This window comes from Staurois parvus, unplaced genomic scaffold (genome assembly GCF_062004578.1).
Source record: "Staurois parvus isolate SC_StPar_1 unplaced genomic scaffold, SC_StPar_1.0 ptg001160l, whole genome shotgun sequence".
NCBI lineage: Eukaryota > Metazoa > Chordata > Amphibia > Anura > Ranidae > Staurois > Staurois parvus.
This window is the reverse complement of record NW_028318956.1, coordinates 480,740-495,000: the sequence shown is the minus strand read 5'-3', so window position 1 is coordinate 495,000 and position 14,261 is coordinate 480,740.

Sequence of the window (14,261 nt, the reverse complement as noted above, 5' to 3'; positions counted from 1 at the left end):
AAGGGGTGGAACTTAAACAAGAAGGGGTGGGACACATTTAGACTTGCTAGGGCAGCACAAAACCAAAATACACACCCACAATTGAATGCCCCGCCTCTAATGTCCCTAAAATATTTTTGGAAATGTTGGCAACTATGGTGATGGTGTTGTTCAGACGTATGGTCTGGGCAGATGATAAATGTTTCAGAGTACTTCTCCAGAGCTCTCTCTCCCCTGGGGCTTTTTTTCTGGGCAGAGGCCTTTGTGAAGAACTACTATCAGGGTCTGGCCTCAGCATGAGTCATGTGTGGAGGGCCCTGGATACCAAGACACTTGCTGAAGTGTGTTCCTGAAGGTAGCTGGTCTGAACAGAGATACTCTTGCTTGAAGAGGGGTGTGAAAGAGCTGGGTAGAAGCTGTCATCTAAAACTAGGTAGATGGATCTCTGCCCATAAATTAGGTATTTAGGTCTGCTTACAGAAGGATAGAAATCAGATTTAGGAGCAAGACCACCTTATGACTGCTCTCAAAGAGTCATAGTTTTATCTGACCTTATCAGTATCTGTTTTTTGAGGTTGCTCTGACAGACGCTACTGCTGATTCAGTATACTTGTCCTCCAATGCTGTGCTTTTTGGGTATCCTGCAACTCTTTTTTTTTTTTAAATTTAAATATTTATTAGTTTTTCATTTTTTACAAAAAAATTCCATAAGAAGAGATAACAATACATATAAATATTCCATACATTTCTACCTTGCCCCTTCTAATAAATCTTTTCTTTTCCTCCCCTCCCAACCCTTTCCCACCCCCCTTCCCCCTCCCTCCCCTTTGCACGTTCTATACTCTCTCGAGGCCCAATCGTTTCTTAATTTATAGTTTTCTATACTTCTCTTTCAGTCCTGATTTTTCCCATTTTTCCCATCTTGTATAGTATATTTCCATCCTATCTTCCTGCAAATAGTAAGATTTTTACATTCTACTTATCTGATTTACTCTGTTGATCCAGTCTTCCTCCTTCGGCACCTCTGATTTTTGCCAGAACTTGGGTATCAACCCCTTTGCAGCATTTAAATAGTACCATACGCCTGATTCTTTATATTTATTTACTGTGATCCCAACACTATGTAGGAGACATATCGTTGGGTCTAACCCTATGTCATTTCCAGTTATTATTTCTATTGAGTTAACTATTATCTTCCAGAAAGCCTGAATTTTCGGACATTGCCACCAAATGTGAAACACCGCGCCCTCCTCCCCACAACCTCTCCAACACATTTTAGAATTCTCCCCCCTCATCTTGTGCTCAATACTCGGTGTGATATGCCATCGTGTCAAACATTTATAGTTAATTTCCACATCTCTCATACTAACATTCTCGTGTATCAATCTATATATCTTGTTCTGTTGGTCCTCGTCTAACACCACCTCCATATCTCTTTCCCATTTCGTTATAAAAATTAACTTTGTGTCTGTGTCTAATTCTGTGAGTATTCTATAAACTTTGGCAATTCCGTGTTTCCCATCTCTACGTGTTTCCAACAACCTTTCAAACATATTCCAATCCTTTTTTAATCTCAGGGGTTTTGGTAGTTTTCCAATAAAGCATTTTAACTGATGATATTTCCACTCGTCTATTCCAATAAAACTTTCTCCCTTCTTCTCTTTTAATTCTTTAAATGGTCTCAATTCCCCCTCTACCAGTACATCTCTCAGTTGGATATCTTCCCTTTTAAACCATCTACCAGATATCTCATCCTTTCCTGGGGGGAAATAATCAGAATTTACAAGAGGCATTAATATAGAATTGAATTCCCATTTCCTACTTTTGTGTAAATTATCCCATACCCTTAAAACAATTAAAGTGTAAATACTTGTGCTTTCTTTAACTCTTCTAAGATGTGCTGGAACCCATATCATCTTACTCAGACTAATCCCACTCAATTCGTTTTCAATTTTTACCCAACTCTTCCCCTTGTGGTTGAATGTCCAATCATAAATTCTTGCTAAAATTACTGCTTTATAGTATCTCTTGACATCAGGTAGTCCCATTCCCCCTTTCTCTTTAGTTCTACTCAATATTTCATATGATATTCTTGATTTTTTGTTCCTCCAGATATATCTTATTAACATTTTTTTCATTATCTTAAAAAACACCTCTGGCAGTTTAATTGGGACCATTTGGAATCTATACAGTATTTTAGGTATGATTACCATTTTAACTAGGTTTATACGTCCTATCCATGATGGGTTTCCACCTTCTAATATTTTTAATTCTTCCTTAATCTCATTTATCAAAGAAATATAGTTTAATCTATACAGTTGTTTATATGAGATAGCAAGTTTTATTCCTAGATATTTTAAATCTTTTTCTCTCCATGTAAAGGGGAACTCTTTTTGTAGCTTTTCCTTTTCACTCTTTGGTACGTTGATGTTCAAGATCTCTGTTTTTGTTGGATTAATTTTTAAATTTGATAGATCGCCATATTCCTTCAAGATGTTCATTATATTAGGTAATGTTATTCGAGGGTTGTCTACATAAAACAATAAGTCGTCCGCAAAGGCCGCTACTTTATGCTCTGTATTTTCTATCTGGATTCCCTTTACCGCTCCACTATTCCTTATCGTAGACAACAGGGGTTCCAATGACAGACAGCAAGGGGGACAGTGGGCAGCCCTGTCTTGTTCCATTGGACATTCCAATGGATTCCGACCTCTCCCCATTTACCGTGATAATTGCGGTGGGCTCCCTATATAATTTACCTATCCACTCACGCATTCTCTCTCCAATCCCCAACACTTCTAAGTTGTCCATCATGAAGCCCCAGTCCACTCTATTGAACGCCTTTTCGGCATCAATCGACAATAGTACCGTCGGGGCCTTCCCTTTTCTACTTTTCTGAATGAGCATCAGTGTTCTCAACCCGTTGTCTCTACCCTCTCTCCCTGGGACAAAGCCCACCTGATCTCCGTGAATCCATTCAGGCATTAGATCTTTCAGCCTATTTGCTAGAACCTTTGCGTACAACTTAGTATCGGTGTTCAATAATGAAATTGGTCTATAGCTAGAACACTGGGAAGGGTCTTTTCCCTTGAATGAGTACATGTGCCTGAAGAGATTCTCTTCTCCCCTCCATCCCTCCTCCCAGGTCGTTCATATACTTCTTCAGCTTAGGTAACAATATTTCACTATATTTTTTATAGTACTTAACTGTATACCCATCCGGTCCTGGACTTTTTCCACCTCCTGTACTTCTTAATGCTACTTTTATTTCATCCTGGGAAATTTCCGCGTCCAAGGCGTTCAATTGTATTTCACTTAACTTTGGTAATCCTGCATTTTTTAAATATATCATCCTTTTTTCGTTAATATCCTTTACATTTTCCTTTGAAGAGCCATGGGGACTGATATTATACAGTTTTCTATAGTATTCCGTGAACACTTTAATAATCTCTTTGGTTGAATAAACCAACTCTCCTTTAGGGTTTTTTATCCTTTCTATATAATTTCTATTTTTATTTTTATTCAGAGCTCTCATTAAGTATTTTCCTGGTCTGTCGCCCCATCTATATCTTTCATTTAGTACTTTATTATATACCCTTCTCCTCTCTTCGTCCATCAATCTCTCTAATTCATCTTTTTTTTTCATTAATTTCTGTCCTATTTCTCTTGTTATTTTCTTCTTTTGTATCTGCTCTAAATCCAGGATGTCTTTTAGGAGCCCACTAACCCTCTCTCTTCTTTCTCTTTTCTTCCTTGCTCCCATCGCAATCAGGATACCTCTTATATATGCCTTGTGGCTTTCCCATACTGTGGCTGTCGATACTTCCTCTGTCTCATTCTCCTTAAAATATAACTTGATCTCTTCCCCAATCTTCTGCGCTATGTCCTCATCCATAAGAAGGGCCTCATTTAACCTCCATCCTAAACCTCCCGTCCACCGTCTTCCCCATCCCATTTTCATTGTGACAGGGGCATGGTCCGAGAATGTACTCATCTCTATTTCTATTTTAACCAATAACTCTATGAGTTGATGATCTATTAAAATATAATCCAGCCTCGAATATATCTCATGTGCCTTAGAGAAGAAGGTGTAGTCTCTGTCTCTCATATGCATTATTCTCCAAGTGTCCACCATTTGGTACTCGTGAATCGCTTTCTTCAAAGCTCTCAGAGACCCACCCCCCTCTCTCCACACAGGGGAGGTTGCATCCTTTTGGGGATCCATACAGAGATTTAAGTCTCCTGCTACTATCAAACGCCCTTTTTTAAAGTCCATCAGTTTTTTCAACAGGCCCTTCAAATAGTTCTCCGGCTTTTTGTTGGGGCAATATATATTGGCTAATGTACACTCGATTCCCTGTAATTTACCTTTCAAAAACAGGAATCTCCCCTCCGGATCAGTTCTTCTATCCTCCAGTTCAAATCTCATGTTCTTTGCCAACCCTATTGCCACTCCTTTTGCTCTTTTAATTGGGGAGTCAGAGTAGTACCATGTTGGATAATATTTAGATTTTAATTTCACATTTGACTTTATCTCAAAATGTGTTTCCTGTAAAAATACCACTGACGTTGCCCTATGGTGTAACTCTTTAAACAACTTAAATCTTTTCCCAGGACAGTTCAACCCGTTCACATTATATGTTATAACCTGTATTTCTTCCATCCTTCTTAAATCTGTCTATCTCTCTTCTGATATACCTCTTCCTATTAGGCCCTTCTATCGTGCAGTATTTTAACCCCACCTCCCCTCCCCCCTCATCCTCCCACCCGACACCCATCTCCCACCCCCCCCCTCTTTTTTTTCCCCTACCCCTTTTTAGGCCTATAAACTGCCTACAAATCATTTGTGGATCTGTTTCCACCTTTGATTTAAAACTTAGGGCGTAAGCTCCGGCCATGGACGGCTCACCTCTCCTCCGACCCCCCCAAAATCTCCTCTCTCTATCCTCCAGGCTCAAGAAGAATCTTTACTTCCCTTCCTTCACCTGAGCGTTCTAAAGGACCTCGACATCCGGAGGGGAGAGACCAGGGGCAAGAGATGGAAGTGGGAGAAAAAAAAAAAAAAAACACAATTTCTACTTAATTCTCCCTCCTTTCCCTCCCCAACCCCAAAGTCTTCCTCCCCCTCCCCCCGACCCGCTGCCAGTCCTCTTTTCTTGAAACATCTATATCTCCTTTATCTTCTTATTCCCACCCCGCTATCTCCATTCTTTGCAACTCCAGTCTCTCGCAAAAGTCTCTTAGTTCCTCCGGAAATCTCAAATAGGCTGTGACCCCATTTTTCCAGCCAATTAGAGATGCTGAGATACCCCATCTATACTGCACATTCTGTTTCCTCATTTGCTCCAACAGGGGTCTCAGGGATCTCCTTCTCCATAGGGTCTTTACTGTTAAGTCCGCATAAATTTGAATAGTCAAATCTCCATACTTAATTAATGATCTTTCCTTGGTCTTCTTCCAAATCTCATCTTTGACCCCGAATTTTTGGAACTGGACAATTATGTCTCTCGGTCTTTCCTTCTCAGTAGCCTGTTTAAGCATTCCTATTCTAAACACTCCATCTAATTTGATCCTGTCTGTTTCTGGTCTATCTCTTATGGAGTTCAAGATTTTTTTCACTAGTTCATATAGTGTTTCGCCTTTTGCAGACTCTGGAATTCCTCGTACCCTAAGGTTACACCTTCTTTCTTTATTTTCTTGGACTTCCATCCTATAGGTCAATTTTTTCTGGGTGTTTTCCAATTGATTTATTTTTTTCCTTAAATTGTCAATGTTTTGGGCCTGGATTTTAACTTTCTCCTCTGTATCTTCTATTCTTAATAGCAGGTGCCCTAGGTCATTTCGGATAGCTGTCATTTCATGTTTTATCATTTTTTCCAAATTCTGAAACATTTCTATCATCTCCTTCTTATTTGGTGCTTGTAGTTCCCCATCTTATTCTCTTTTTCCCGGGCCATCCTCTATTTGTTGGCTGCAGCTGCTATTCATGCCCAATGATAATCTCGGACTATTACCTGAACTAGTGTCCATTTCCCCTTTTGTGCTTGCGCCCTGGGCCCTTTCTGACGTACAATTTCCATATGATGTGAATTTCTTTATTGTTCCTGTTTGAGACCCTTTGGGCCCTGCTGCCTTGGGACCTTTATTCTTCATATCCTCTGTAAATTTCTTTTATTAATTTTTTATTTCTGTATCCTCAAGATGGGATTATACTTCTCCTTTATAATTGCTGGACTAGGCACACTTGCGATTTTTTATGTTTTATTTTCCTAGGACACCTGGGCCTCCTCTCTTCTTCTCTTCCAACCCCTGGGAATCCTCCCCTCCCCTCTTTCACCACCTGGTCTCCTATGTCACTCAGGGGTCCCCAACACAATAAGCCCCCAGTAGCTCTCACTCACCCTTCCCTTCTCAGGACGGTGGTTCCATGCTTATGCGGAGGGCCATCACTGCTGCTCAGTCCTGGGGGGGGGATTCCTTAGGGTTTCCGATGCTGTATTATTTTTCTTTCCCTTTTCTTTCTTCTTTCTTTCTCTCCTTTCTCCCCTTTCCTCTCTCACTCCTTTCCTCCTTAGGATCCGTCCCAGGGAGGCAGGATGGGTTTCCTGGGATTCCTGGGTCCACCAGGCCCAGGCACGGACAGCCAGCCAGGGGGGGTATAGGCCAGCAGTGAGCGTCTCCCAGTCACATCGAGGAGGCAGCCGGTTTCCACTTTCATCTGACTCTCCTTCCTCCTGTCAGCCTTCGGCCGGCCGGCGTCCCTGCTTCCCAGGGATGCACCGCGGCTGGTCACGTGTCCCGGCCGCGCCTCCTCGTCTCCTGGCAACCAGGCTCAGCGTCCCAGTCTCTCTCCACTGCTCTCCGGCTCCTCCAACCCGCATCGCTGCCCATCAAGGTAAGCCCACCCGGCCGAGGTATGTCTCCGCCATCTAGGGCTTCACACCGCTGGGGGGAATTGAGGCCGAAAATAGGGGGGGTCGGTCAGGGAAGGCTCGTTGCAAGAGCTCCTAGCACGAGCTCTCCGCCGCCGCCGCCGCCATCGTCAGGCTCCGCCCACCGGCCAGTGCGGAGATGATTGTAATTGGAGGGTATCCTGCAACTCTAAACCCTCTCTACATGTTGAGAACTGCAGTAAATGATAAAAAGACACTGGAGACTGAATATTGTCTGATGTGAGTGGTGGGATCCAGGTATAGGGCAGCTGCCACAGAACAGGTAGGAGAGCCCAATTATTTCCATTGGCTATCTAGGGAGTCTACATGAAAAGCATCATCCTGTGCAATAATAACACTGAACTAACCATTCCATCTTTGCAAATGCAGATGTCTTTTAAGAGTATCACACACATACAGTTGCAAGAAAAAGTATGTGAACCCCTTGGGATTACGTGGAGTTTTGCATGAATTGGGCATAAAATGTGCTCTGAATGTCATCTAAATCACAACAATAGAAGAACACAGTCTGCTGAACATAATACTACACAAACATTAGATGTTGCCATGGTTTAATTGCACATAACATGTAAACATTCACAGTGCAGGGAGCAAAAAGTATGTGAACCTTTGGACTTAATAACTGGTTGACCCTCCTTTGGCAGCAATAACCTCAACCAAACGTTTCCTGTAGTTGCAGATCAGACCTGCACAACGATCTGGAGTAATTTTGGACCACTCCTCTTCACAAAACTGTTTCAGTGTAGCAATATTCTTGGGGTGTCTGGTGTGAATCGCTCTCTTAAGGTCATGCCACAGCATTTCAATCGGGTTGAGGTCAGGACTCTGACTGGGCCACTCCAGAAGGCGTATTCTGTGCTATTGCAGCCATTGTTTTGTTGAATTACTTGTATGCTTTGGGTCATTGTCCTGTTGCATCACCCATCCTCTGCGGAGCTTCAGTTGGCGGACAGATGGTCGTATGTTTTCCTGCAAAATGTCTTGATAAACTCTGGAATTCATTTTCCCATCAATGACAACAATCTGTCCAGGCCCTGAGGCAGCAAAGCAACCCCAAACCATGATGCTCCCTCCGCCATGTTTCACAGTGGGGATGAGGTTTTGATGTTGGTGTGCTGTGCCTTTTTTTCTCCACACATAGTGTTGTGTGTTCTTCCCAAACAACTCAATCTTGGTTTCATCTGTCCACAGTATATTTTGCCAGTAGTGCTGTGGAACATCCAGGTGCTCTTTTGCAAACTTCAAACGTGCTGCAATATTCTTTTTGGACAGCAATGGCTTCCTCCGTGGTGTCCTCCCATGTACTCCATTCTTGTTTAATGTTTTCCTTATTGTAGATGTGTCAACAAAAATGTTAGCATGTGCCAGAGATTTCTGTAGGTCTTTAGCTGACACTCTGGGATTCTTCTTTACCTCATGCAGCATTCTGCGTTGTGCTCTTGCAGTCATTTTTACAGGACGACCATGCCTAGGGAGAGTAGCAACAGTGCTAAACTTTATCCATTTGTAGACAGTCTGTCTTACCGTGGACACATGAACATCAAGGCTCAAGGAGATACTTTTGTAACCCTTTCCAGCTTCATGCAAGTCAACAATTCTTGATCGTAGTTCTTCTGAGAGCTCTTTTCTGCGAGGCATGGTTCACATCAGACAGTGCTTCTTGAAAGCAGTAAACCCAAAACAGGTGTGTATTTTTTAAGGGCAGGACAGCTGTCAGCAACACATCCAATATCATCACACTGATTGGAGTCAAGGTTGGCTCACTCCTGGCTCCAATTAGCTCTGGGAGAAGTCATTAAGCTAGGGTCTCACATACTTTTTGCTCCCTGCACTGTGAATGTTTACATGTTATGTGCAATTAAACCATGGCAACATCTAATGTTTGTGTAGTATTATGTTCAGCAGACTGTGTTCTTCTATTGTTGTGACTTAGATGACGTTCAGAGCACGTTTTATGCCCAATTCATGCAAAACTCCATGTAATCCCAAGGGGTTCACATACTTTTTCTTGCAACTGTAAATATGCTCTTTAACTGCAATACTTTTAAAAGAAGACACTGTTTTTAATAATGGCTTGAAAACAAAACTCCTTGTAGATGTAAATTAGTGAAATTGTAGAAATGGCTTTTGTATTATATAAAAACACATCATTCAGGGTTTTTTTGCATGGCATTATTTCTAAAGCTGAGCCCCAAACAGCTCAATACACAAATGAAATACATATATGGGAGCTGTTTTATATGCCAAAGGATTGGAATTCCTCTCTATCCAGTTCTGAGTTTTACACAGCTCTGCCACACAGCCTGTCCTATCTGACAGAGCAGGACTTCTGATTTCTCTCTGCTGCAGTTGGGTAACACTTAAAAGTTATGTTCTTCCTCCACCCTATGACAGAAGCAGATTATTTGCCTGATTAAAGATACTGCCCGGTTTCACTTTATTAATAAGTGCACTACCCCTTAGAGCTAAACCACACCCACCAACCATCCCATTGTTCAGTGGGAGAGTCTTGGTGGCTAGTAATGGTGCTCTCGTACAATTTTCTGACTAACAAAAGTAAGTCTGGCTATACCGGCCATGTCAAAATACAATATATGGCTGCAGCTGATTTACTGCAGTTGTTGATTGTCTGAAAATGTTCTGACACATCCAACAAAAGAACTAACGCAAACAAAGTGGATGGAGAAATCCCCCTCGGTGAGACATCATATTCTGATTGGCTGCAGCTGCCGATCCTCTTAAAATTTCCAACGTGTCCTTTCAACAAAAGTTAATCATTAATCAACTTCTATCAAGCCGGAGAGGAAGCACGCTGATTGAAATTCTGTCAGTCCTTGATTAAAGCTGGCCATACACTAAAGGAATTTAGGATTGTTTCTGATGAAAATTGAAGGAGCCAGGTAAAAAAATGATTGACCGAACAGCAGCTGCATCCAATTAGATATAACCACTGTTCTAGTATTCTGACAGCCGCAGGTGCCAGCTTTCAGAATACAAGGGTCAACGGGGAGATACTTCTATCCATGCTATTTAGCGTGGATGGAGGAATTGAGTGATTTCTCTTACTATGATAGCGAAATTTGAACCATGTATGGGCAGGCTGAATGTACCCATGTTCATTTATCGATCAACTTGGGTACAACCAGCCTGTCGGATTTACATGCGATTATTGCTAGCATTTATGGCTCCCCACACACACGGAGAACACAATGGCTCCGTGGAAGTAAAGGTATTGACTGTGTTGATGGGGGAATCAAGCAATGTTCTTTCCTTCAATCTGTGGTAGCAGGAAAGAAAATTGCTCCATCTATGGCTGGCTTTACTTCAGCATATTCAAATAAAAGTTGACAAAAAACCATAGAAGCTGACTGGTTACAATGCACAGCTGCACCAGAATCTGTGCTCACCAGTTTGGGTAAATCTCCCTCTATGTCTCTAGCTTTCATTTGGAATATATGGTGATCTTTAAAATAAAGCTGTCATTGATCTGTGTAGCAGAAACCATTTGGTGCCACATAACAGCTTTAGTGCTCCTGCCTGCTGTACAACGCCAACCAAAGATGCTATACAAATACTGACATTTCCAAAAGTCTGTATTTGCATATTTTGAACATTTTACTCCCCCCTTACTCAACACAACCACCACATTGTTCTCGTGTGATAGAGCTCAACCTTGGAAATAGGTCACTCAAGCATTCAACTGTAGGATGGAGGAGGGATCACTGTGGGATGAAGGAAGGATTGCATTTTGCCCCGTGTTTAGCCACTTCAATACCGGGCACTTTTACCCCCTTCCTGCTCAGTCCAATTTTTAGGTTTCAGCACTCTTACACTTTGAATGACAATTGCGCGATCATGCAACACTGTACGTAAACTAAAATGTTATCATTTTTGTCACACAACTAGAGCTTTCTTTGGTGGTATTTAATCGCCGCTGGGGTTTTTATTTTTTGCTAAATTAATTTAAAAAAAACACATTTTTTTTTGTTTCTGTTATAAAAGTTTGCAAATAAATAATTGTTCTTCATAAATTTAGGCCAAGATGTATTCTGCTACATGTCTTTGGTGAAAATAACCCAAATTAGTATTTATGATTTAGTTTGTAGGAAAGTTATAGAGTTCACAAACTATGGGATAAATCTGCATATTGATCAATCCTGAAGTACTGACAGCCAATCTAATTTCTTGAGGTCCAAGAATGTCAGAACAGTACAGATATCCCCCAAATGACCCCTTTTTGCAAAGTAGACAGTCCGACGTATTTCATAAGAGGCATAGCGAGTTTCTGAAGTTGTAATTTTTTTTTGTCATAATTTTTCGGAAAATTAAGAAATTAAAAAAATTACTTTCACTATTTTTTTTACATACTGTCACCAGTGCAGTACAGCATCATCATATAACTGGCATGGCGGTGATCAGGGACACTGACTGGTGACAGTATGAAAAAAAAATTGCTAATTTTTTAAAATGTTTTATTTTTTTATTATTTCTTATTTTTATTAATTTTTTTTTCTTTTTTTAAGATTTTCTTCATATTTCACTATGACCTAAGTAGTATAATGGTACCATAGTAACATTGTACTACTTTGGGGAAGTGATCAGTATTTTTTTTTTTTACACAATTTGCTTATAGCAAAGAATTACTTTGCTATAGGCAAGCATTTACCTGAATGAAATCGATTCATTCGGGGTTTTTTTTTGTGATTAGCTGTGATTTGGCCACCGCTAATCACATGAAACAGCTGGGCTGTAATTGGCCCAGCTTGTGCATGTGATCGCTGTGACCATTCACAGCTAGACACACTTGTATACAATGGATGGCATGAAAGGAAGCCATGCATTGTATACAACGGGGCAGGTACGGGCAACGGGGCCAGTACACGGATCTGTCATTGGCCATGTCCAAGGTACACGACCGGTGACAGATCGCACAGCAGCGCGGCCCTGCGGGCATGCGCAATGCGCACTCTGAAAAGGACGCCATATGGCATCTACCCGGAGGGACGAGCTGTTCGCCCAACCGCCATCTGGCTATAGGCTGGGCGGCAACTAATTAGACTTTAGGGTTTTTAATGGGGCTCATAACTCTCAACTGTCCCTCACTTAGAGGGATTATCCGTCTTTGGAGACCGAATCCCTTTGTCCCTCATGTAGCCTCAGTTGTCCCTCTTTTTGGTCCTTTTAGTCTATACAAAGTGTACTATTTTATTAGCAAAAGTGTTACAGTACACTACAGATGTATTCTCTATATTTCAGCATTTGCTATCTTGAAAAGCCATTGTAAAGGAAAAATAGAGGTCAAAAAAGCACTTGTGTATTAGGAAAACATTTTGTGCATATTAAATCTTTGTGGTCCATGTAACTGGGGCCGTGGCAGGGAAGTATCCTTTGCCTGCCTTCGTACGGTGTACTACAAGGTGTCCCTCTTTATCATTTCAGAAAGTTGGGTGGTTTGTTGTAATGGTGGATCAGAAGAGGCAGGCAGGAGCAATAAAAAAACAATAACGGCTACTATGCAGCTTCGGCCTCATTTTGCTATACTATTTAGGGGATGCTTCTGTTGACTCATGAGTTGCTGGAATCGTTAATGCAGATGTCACAAGACTAGCGCTGCCGGGCTGTTCTGTCACTATTTGTTACCTGCACATTCTGACTGATACACATTCATAATGACTGTTTCTGTCTCTCTGCATTCTTTCCTAACACAGGATGTTCAAGATTCTATTTCCTGTCTGTGCCTCAAAAGACGTAATTACTGAAGTCATAACATCCACATTGGCCACATTTATCTTTCCCAGGCAGCAACAGCTATCTGTCAACCCAACTTTGACCTGCTATCATGCAGTGGTTTCATTGTACTTTAATGGCAATCCATCAACAGAATCTTACATAATTATATTTACACAGGATTATGATATTTGCTTCTTCAAAGTGATTGCCCTGGGGAGCTTTATGATTGTACTTACGTTATGTATAAGCTAGACCTTGTACACAGCACTGAATTTAATACAGCCTATAATGATACATTTCAAAACAGTCATAATGAATGGTGTATGTCCTACAAAGTCTTTTATCTTTCACTATGACCAGGGGCGGACTGACCATTTAGGCACTCAGACACTGCCCGAGGGCCCGGGGTCAGTACAGAGATGCCCCTGGTACCTTTCATAGACTTTTTTAGGTGTGGTTTGAGTGTGGGCGAGGGCACAGGGACCCGATGATTTCCTATTGCCAGGGGTCCCCATGAGTTGTCAGTCCGCCCCTGACTATGACCCAACTTTTTTCATGCAAGTTTTTTCTTTATTTTAAAGAATGAGTCTCATTCCCTCACATGCAATGATCTCCTTGCGGGCCTCAGTTTAGCCTCTTTACACCCTTTCCCATTCCCAATGCAAGAAACAAGAGGTCAAGAGAGAAGGAAAATATGTTTCTTTAGGACCTTGATCAGTCACCTATGTTCTTTGTCATTTTAGATTTGAAGTTACACACAGTGTATACAGCTTGATGAGGATTTAATATAAAGCCTGAATATCAGTAGTTCCAAATAGGGTCGTTTAAAATTATCTGTTTTTTATTATAGAGAGAAAGGGACGGTCAGTGGTAGAGTTGCTACATAGTCAGCTAGTCTACCATAGAGAGAAAACAGGCATCAACAGCAAGGCTCTTACTTTCCATTCATCATACATCAGCATCAGAGGTTGGTCATCAGCTCTGAGGAAAGGGATTCGTCCCCGAAACGCGTCAGCCATTTGACTGCACTGACAGTGAGAACACCTTGCCTGCCGTTGTGGCCATTGTCATTTTTCTATGCTTTTTAGATACATGCTTCGTCTGTGAGTATGTTTTTATTATTCTTTCATTCCTACAATAAACCTTGGATAATGCACTAGGTGTGTGCGCCACCTGTTTTCTCTCTATCCAGTGGCTGATTTCCCCGTCTGAGGAGGGCTGCACCCCTGGAGCATTTCCTTTGGTTGTCGCTGTCCTGGTACCCTTGGCTTCCCTTTTGGCAGTGCATATCCTGAGGCGCTGGAGAGTACATACGATAGCTAGTCTACCATGCTCAACCACTCCCTAGTTAGTGAGTGTGTACGTGTACTTGTGGATGCAATCAAAATGCCCAGTGTGCAGAGAATGGAGGTGGATGCTATGGAAGGAAGATTGTCCTAGTATGCAGCTGCCAACAGTCTTTGTATTTGGAGGAGCAGGCTGTGTGGAATTTGGTGTTGGTGTTTAGGAGCAGGCTATAGTTACTATCCTGAGTACCAGCCAGTGTTTGGGCTGTAGAAGCAGACTATATTTACTATCATGTGTACCAGCTAGTGTTGG